The sequence below is a fragment of the Leptinotarsa decemlineata genome, unplaced genomic scaffold, assembly GCF_025532065.1.
Source record: "Leptinotarsa decemlineata unplaced genomic scaffold, Ldec_3_MD MMD2_tig00026340_RagTag_RagTag, whole genome shotgun sequence".
In the NCBI taxonomy this organism is placed as follows: Eukaryota; Metazoa; Arthropoda; class Insecta; order Coleoptera; family Chrysomelidae; genus Leptinotarsa; species Leptinotarsa decemlineata.
The window spans coordinates 3571665-3580798 of NW_027412694.1; positions in this window are offsets into that span (position 1 = coordinate 3571665).

Here is a 9134-nt window from a genome sequence, read left to right on the forward strand (position 1 = left end):
TCACGAATTATTTCATCTGTAAAATGTTCTGTGACACGTTTTGAAAGCCATTATTCAAAAGAATTATTACTACCCGGATAGATTTACTTCTATCGCGTGGACAGCTTTTAATTGTATAACCTTCATCGAAAGTCGAAGATATTATAGGTCTGTGCTGCCTAGCCCCAGTGTTCTGAAATATGTCAGAGTTGATCTATCCGATATTAAATTTTGATCCGTTTCGAATATAGTCAAATTATGGCATAGAAATGTAAAATATGTTTACCTGAACAATTGGGTACACCCAAATCTCTGTCACTTTGCAACACTACTTTTACTCATCTACTTGAATAATTTGCTGAAATCAAGCCAAAAAGACTAGAAGCCACCTCGTCCACACAGTTGAAGGTGATTTGGGGTGATAATCAAGGTCGTTCATGATCAAACACAAAATACTCCATCAAAGTCACATTGGATACGTTGTGTTCATTTTTTGATGAAACACACGACTGGAAGAGATTTTTCAAGGATTCCCCTTCATATTAAAAAAATATCGTAGTATTGTCAATTATATGATTCTCCAAGTCACTCACATCTTGTATAGGAGTTTTATAAACGAAAGAATTCAGATAAGCTCTGGAATATAAATCTAGAAGACTCATATCAGAAATGCGAACTGGCCAACTTTGAAATTCGGCACGTCCAGTCTAGCGATTGAAATAGGTGAATTCGATAAAAGGAAAAAAAAGAACACCAAAATGAGCTGAAACCCTGTTATGCATGATGACACATACAAGAACGATCACTTCTTTCAACAAACCAGGTGAATGATCCCATGAAAATTCCGTGAAGGATTCACCTGGTTATTTCAGTGAAAACAATTGGGTAGTAACCAATAGACTTGTTCGCTGTATACATGGTAAATATTTACGGAAAAATATCATTGAAGGTTACTATTACCGTAATTGAACTATTATCAATGATTTTTAAACTATTTGCCTAGATGCGTTCGTGCACAATATTCTCAAAAACGGCGTAACAAATTGGGACGCGGTTTCCACTGAAGAATTTCAATGAGCTTCTGTGAATATTTAGTTTTTGGTTCATTTCAACAAATTCGAAGTCAATTGGAAGAATCACAACAATTTTTTTTTAAATTCTATGAAAATGCTCAGTGTAACTGGAACTTTGGTTTCTCATGAATCGAAAATGCGCACAAATATGAGAATTTTCTGCTGATTAAAAATATACGCGAATGGAGCAGCGGGTATCAGCCAGTATAATCAACAATATAATCGTCATAGAGTAATCTGAAAGAAAATTAGTCTCACGAATCGAAGCTGGATAGTCCACAGTGCATTATTGAAAATAATTGATTTTCGCAAATATATGCTGCGTAGAAAAGAAAAAATTGCAAACAAAACATCAATATGCAGTGTGTTTCCCAAATTTCAAGACCCCCAAATTTGTCAATAGCTCAAGGTGTGATTTGAATAATTTCTCTCAAACAATCGTTACTATCATGAAAACGAATCAAATTCATTCGCATTCTCACTGTTGCAGTATTTGTTGTATTGGAACTCAATAGACACAAACTCTATTAATGTGTCAAAACTGATGGATGTAGCCGTTCCTACGTGGTAGAAGATCATAATGAAGAAAAGAAAATTGAAACTTTCTATGTTTTTTACCACTTTTATTTGTAACTGAACTAATCATTGATTGACAGTGATTTGAATACTACAAGTTGCTTCTTACACTAATATTTATATACTACAGGTAAACATAATTGAGACTACCTCCAACAGATTATCTTAACCTCAACCTGCGGTACATCTTCAATTATGATCACCTGAAGTATATTACCTCACTTCTATATCAATAATACTAATTATTTCTCGATTTTTCTAAGAAAACAAGTTTAATAATGGTGATCTATTCAAATCCAGTTGGTCATTCATTAGAATGTTTGAATTTTTGAGTTTATTAACTTCCATTGCTTTCAAATGTTTCAGTTTCAAACCTTTATTTTCTATGTGTGAAATTTCGAACTCTTCGTTAAAGAAATGATTAAAGATGTTAAACTTGTTTTCTTATTTACATAGCTCATATGATGTTCCTGGATTTCGATCCCTAAATGTTTGAACAATATATACCTCAGGACACTTACCACACTTTGATTTATATACTCCTGATTTCTCGAATTTGAATGTTTTATCTTTATTATTTTTAACTAACTTTTCCAACGTATCACTTGTTCTGAATACAATTTCAATAATGGTATCATCAAGCAAATTGCAGTAAACAATGGGTTTAAAGCCGAAATAATAAACAAAATACTTTCCAAAAAAGTCTGCGCAAAAGCGATTCCAGACGTTTTTCCTATTGATAAGTTGGATAATCAAAATTATAGAGCTTCAACGTATTTTGGACAAACAACGGAAACAATGGTTTCATTTTCGAGGAAACGAGACTACCGTTCATAAAATTGCCATTCCAACAATTTTGACAATGTTATTGATTCAGGTGGAAATACTCACACAGTGTCCAAACACTATATACGAATATAATTATGATTCATTATTCTAATCAAACTTTTTTACTTTCTTTCGAATATCGAAATAAATCTACACGAACTAAAATCACAATATAAAAACTTACACCAGATCGATTATTTAAACTTCATTGATACATTTTTCCTGTATCTCATCCTGGAACGCGAACATTTTAACGAACCCAAATACGAAGATATTTTTGACTCTCTGATAAGTTTGAAGCGCTCTCTAGACAAAATCCAGTATCTAATAGCACATAATAGAATCGACAAATTTTAACTGAAATCTATTACAGTATCGTTGATATATATTTTCATTCATTCACATATCGAAATCAATATATTTCATAATGATATTGTACAAGATTTTTGTCACGATGAAATCAAATTTTTGAACGAATCAGACAATAACTATAATGAAAAAAATGAACCAAGTTATCCAAAAGTGTATTCGGTCAAATGAGAGAATACCTTCTCACCTTCGTTGATAGTATACTGAAATATTCAGCAGCTAATTAGATAGAGAAAAAAAGGTCCAGCGATCGCATGAAATTTTGGTGACAAAATAATCCGTCAATACGGAATACCAAAATATTTGGTCGCAGGTCAGGGTGCAAATTTTTTAGGTGATTTATTCAAATAGACGTGCAAAATTTGAATAATTCAAAAAATCTATACTACTTCATTTCATTATTCAATCGAATAAAAGTCTAAATTGCACTCTTCTCACAATAGCCGAATATTTGCAGCCGTTCCCAAATCTCGATATTGATTCTCAACGCACAATTTATGTATATGACATTACATGCATCTAGTGATTTTATACGCCATCTGAGCTTCTGTTTAGCAAAACACCTGTATTTCCAACCACCGTCATTATATGAATTTGACAATATCTCTAACGAATTGAATTCCGAAGTAAATGACACCATAATGAATATTTAAAAAAAAGTGAACGAAATAAACTTGAAAAATTATTTGGCAAACAGGAAAAAATACATTTCTTCATTTCTATATTGAAAATCAATATCATGAAGGCTCCTATGGAGAATTTTGTTTTTCAATTTCTGGACTCTATTAATAAACACAAACAACAAAAACGTGTTGAAAATATTAACCCTCCACACAGGTCCTGATTTAATCTATGAAGAAGTCGTTGCACTGGATTTATTCGATAACGATTGAGAAATTATCATTCATCTAGACTTACGATTATAATGATGGAAATGACCTCATTTATTTACATGCATATCAAATCAAACAAACTTGCTGATTTAGCGAAGAACGGAATATTTCTGTCACAAATCTATATAACAGTTATCCATTGCTCTCATTATAATATACCTGTTTACGTAAAAAGATACATAGAAAAAGTAAGGTTGAAGAAAAATGACCTATTTCTAAAATATCATTTGGTTATTTGTTTCAACTCGCAATCCAATCGAAGAAAAATCAAAAACACTCAACAAAGTCTTGTATCAACAAACATTTAAAGCGATAAATTATGTTCACTCAATAAACTAACCGAATAAATACTTACTCTGATGATTTTTATACCAAAATGAATAGAACTGTAGAATCTGTTGATGACTTTGATGAAAATATTTCAAATTTCGAGATTGACAACCATCTTCCCTCTGGGTTAATAAATGAGTATCAATATTTGATGTGAATTCCATTAATATTCATTTGCACAAATGTGAATTTTGTATTCTTCATCAATATCTCTGAAGAAATTCATACATGGAGCAGCCAAAATTCAGTGACTTGACATTTTCAATTACAACTGTGAGTGAAAATATGCATATATTATTAATGTTAATTGAGAAATGAAACTCCCTATGTATACCACTTATATACATAAGTTGTATAAAGACATAGGAAGTTTTATTTCTCAATTTTCATGATAATTTCCTATCACGTAGAAACGGCTACATTCCTCAATTTATACATATATTATTCAATTTGATCACAAGTTATGTATTTTTCATTGACATGAAGACAAATTTCGTTCTTCAAATACCTTTTTTTTGAAAAACGTGAGTGTGTGTTCCTAAGTTGTCTGTTTTATCCTCTAGGAAATAGTGCTTTTGCTTTCAGTTCTTCCTATGAACCATTCTCCGTAACTGCATTTCCTTTTCGTGAATGATATTGGATTATTCAATCGTGATCATTTATCAGCTGGTATATGTATGTGAGCAGAATGGAGTAATTCATTCAGTCCATCTACATAAAGAATCCGAATCGAATTTATACATGCCCACTACGTCTATACCAAATTTATGTGTTACAAGAATTTTACATACGAAAAAAACACTATTCATTCCGTTAGTGACTAAAAGGAATTGGGTTTTTGTGACACCACAAAAAGAATATGTCGATTTGAACTCTATACATGCGGCAAAAATTTGAGGTACTATTCCTTGGACTATTCTAAGGATATTTTGTTCTTTGATGATTTTTGACAGGGCGCTTTTTTTCGAAGATACAGAACGAAAAAGACTTTTGAAAATAACAATTTATTACAAAAAATTACATGTACTGTTTTAATCTACAAGAATTATTGAAAATGACTACCCCTCCTCGGATGCAAGAATCCAATCTTCTCCTCATCGACTCCCGAATTCTTTCAAAAACACCAAGATCGTTTCTGATTACGTTACACCCAGTAAATTGAATATTTGCAGCCGTTTGTAGTAATCGGAATGTTGTTGATAGGTACCAACGAATTGTTAGATTTTTTATCACTTGATAGGTTCAGTGTAGTACGCTATATTTTCATCTCGGCTACTAATTTTGAAATTACCAAAATTGTTATTGTCGGTTTTGTTTTTCGCCCAGTATCTTCTAAACAAAGCGCCCTATCAAAAATTATCAAAGGACAAAATATCCTTGGGATAATCCAAGTTCCTTACTTTTCTGCCGCATGTTTGATAAACACCCTGTAAGGAAGAGATGAAAGAAAACAAATAGTTACCCTGAATAATACTGAAATTTCAAGCATTATTCAAACTGCTCAGTATATACAAAAATCGTTATTTGAAAGAGTTTCCTAGTGAGGTCATAACTCACTATTGCTCTTTTAGATTAAAAAAAGTAGTCTTAAATTTATCGAATCATTTTACAACATTTGGAACGCCTTTCACTTCAGGATAGTGAAAATTGACCGGTGTCTTCAGTGGACGAAACTGAACTAGTTCACCTTCGGATATTTTATTTCTTCGTGTTTTTGTTAATTTGCCTTTCAATGTGCAACATTCTTCGAACTTTTCATAAGCGATATGTTAATGCAACGTGAACTTGCATTTTTCGAATGAAATAGAATTTGTATGAAAGGACATTTTCAAACGATAACGATAAACTGGTTAGGTTATAATAGAGATCCTTAACTCAATTGAGTACTTGAAATTTGTTCACCTGTGACAATGTGGATACAATAATATGAACTATATCAATTCGATCATTGAGCAGAATACATCCGCAGTGCTTTTGCTTATAAATTTTATAAGGATTCTAAATAGTTGGGTTTCCAACGCTTGCTTGCATAGTGCAAACTGTCCGCATCGTTTAGATTTGGGAACTCGTGGTTGCACTCCAACAAATGGTTTGAAAACGTCGAATCATTTTCGTCTAGTCTGAAGAACCTTTTAGCATACCATTTCAAAAATTTTCGACCACACTGTCCCACATAAACACTATCAACACTCGGAATACTTGAGCTTATAATCATCCGGTTTCTCCATCTTTTCCAGTTTATCCTTGGCGTTAAAAAAAATAGGTAACCTAGCATGTGGTGTGAATGACTTCCACTTTATTTTCTCTGAAAAAACACAAAATTGTCTCTTTCTTTCACCGAATTATGTTAGAGTTACACATTTCTTGATTTCAGGTGGTTTGATCTGGGGGTATATTAAACTGAACTTCTGAATTGTGTCTGCGTCGAAACCATTACGTCCTATCTCTATAATGATTTCAATTCTCCTATCTGTACAACATTGAATTGTAGGCTGCCAATTCATGACTGCCGGGATTGAAAGAATCACTTGAGATTGTAAAGTCTGTCTAGCTCGGTTTTCTATATGCTTCGAACGCAAATTTATGATTATGTGGTCAGATCTAGAAAGTTGATCTGTTTCTCTATCTCCATTTGAACTGTATGTTTCTATTGAGATTATTCACATATGTCATAAATTGGTTCAGCTGTCGTGTATAGTACCTATGTAACAGGCGAGAATATCGTCTAACTCTCTGTACAACAAATGAATATGTCTTTCACCCATATTTCACTTTTACTGAAGAAATCTGAAGTTTATAAGCTTATAATATAGTATGAACTGTCGCGCAAAGTAGACGTTGAATGAATCGCTCCCGTAATGTGTTGGAATTCAAACTGTTCTCGTGCTAATTTCTCCGAGAAAATTTTAACATTTGTTTATTAGTAGTTTAGCGTTGTGTACGTGCATTACCAGCTGTATCGTGATACGCATAACGAAGTAATTAATTACTTTTATCAGCCATGAATACGAGACAACAAGTAGATAAAATAAAAAGCATTGCAAAAGAAGTGGCAAAGGAATGTTTAAACGACAAAGTTTTTATGGACAGTCTGGCTGATGAAATATTTAACCTAGTGTCGAAAAAATGATCCTCGGGTATTGAAGGATTAACCAGAAAAATTCGTGAGGTTAAGAAAGCAACAATTGAAGTTCAAACACAACACAATGAAAAAATAATGAAACTCGATAAATATGTGGAAACAATTATGAACAGATTGAATTGCGTTCAGAATAACAATTTAGAACTCAAAGGAAAACTTGAAGGTGTTGATCTATCCCAGAGAAGTGCCATACACCGTGACTTGGCATTAAAATACAAAATTTTTGAGTGGGAACAAAATTCCAAAATGTATGAGTTGATATTATTCGGCATCGAGGACTTCAAAAACGAAAATTTAAGTGAGAAACTAACAAAGTTTCCCAAAGATAAGCAACATGCAGATATTACTGGATTCGAAAATTGCTACAGAGTGGGAGTTTATAGGGATGGAGCTGCAAAACCTCGACCGATTAGGGTAAAATTCAGCTGTTTGGCAGATCAAAATATTATTTTCTACAATATGTCAAACACAATGACAAAAAAATTGCATTGAAAACAATGAAAGATTTGGAGAAGATTCAAAAGACGGGAGACGAACCTTCAAGCTGACTGAGACATTTCATTAAAAAAAATGGATTTAATTCCAATTGTCATACTTATTACCTATTTTTCTTTTGTAATTTTTTGATTTATTTTCTTACTTTATATATATATATATATATATATATATATATATATATATATATATATATATATATATATATATATATATATATATATATATATATATATATAAATAGATAAGTACTTTCTGATCATTCCCATATTGATTTCAATTTAAGAGCCACTGGTAGACAGTTGTTTCAGCCTATTGGGCATCGTCAGTACCAAGCAGGCAGTCCTCGATTGAAGACAAAATGAGAAAAACCAAGAAAGTACTTGATAAAAATAGCTGCATAAACGCAAGCGAAACATAAGTGGAACCACCTATTGGTGTGACACCCAAGTCAACTTGCCAAGTTTTTTATGTCAGTGTTGGTGGATTGACCAATCAACCGACAACTGCGTTAGCAGAAATTTGGAAAGCTAACCTGAAATGCCATCGGAAAACGAATCCACATGTTTCTAGGAATGATATTAAATCGAAAAAGGTTAATGCAGTCAAGCTGCTGGAAAATAATTCCATAAAAATCAAAATATGAATAGATAAGTACTTTCTAATCATTCCCATATTGATTTCAATTTAAGAGCCACCGGTAGACAGTTGTTTCAGCCTATTGTGCATCGTCAGTACCGGGCAGGCGTTCCTCGATTGAAGACAAAATGAGAAAAACCAAGAAAGTACTTGATAAAAATAGCTGCATAAACGCAAGCGAAACATAAGTGGAACCACCTATTGGTGTGACACCCAAGTCAACTTGCCAGCAGCTTGACTGCATTAACCTTTTTCGATTTAATATCATTTCTAGAAACATGTGGATTCGTTTACCGACGGCATTTCAGGTTAGCTTTCCAAATTTCTGCTACCGCAGTTGTCGGTTGATTGGTCAAACCACCAACACTGACATAAAAAACTTGGCAAGTTGACTTGGGTGTCACACCAATAGGTGGTTCCATTTATGTTTCGCTTGCGTTTATGCACTATTTTTATCAAGTACTTTCTTGGTTTTTCTCATTTTGTCTTCAATCGGGGACCGCCTGCCCGGTACTGACGATGCCCAATAGGCTGAAACAACTGTCTACCGTTGGCTCTTAAATTGAAATCAATATGGGAATGATCAGTACTTATCTATTCATATTTCGATTTTTATGGAATTATTTTCCAGCAGCTTGACTGCTGGAAATATATATATATATATATATATATATATATATATATATATATATATATATATATATATATATATATATATATATTTTACTTTCTTTCACTCTCACCAATGAAATACATATCTTTTGGTTATTTAAATGTAAGATCTCACTGTCCAAGAAAACTATGATATTT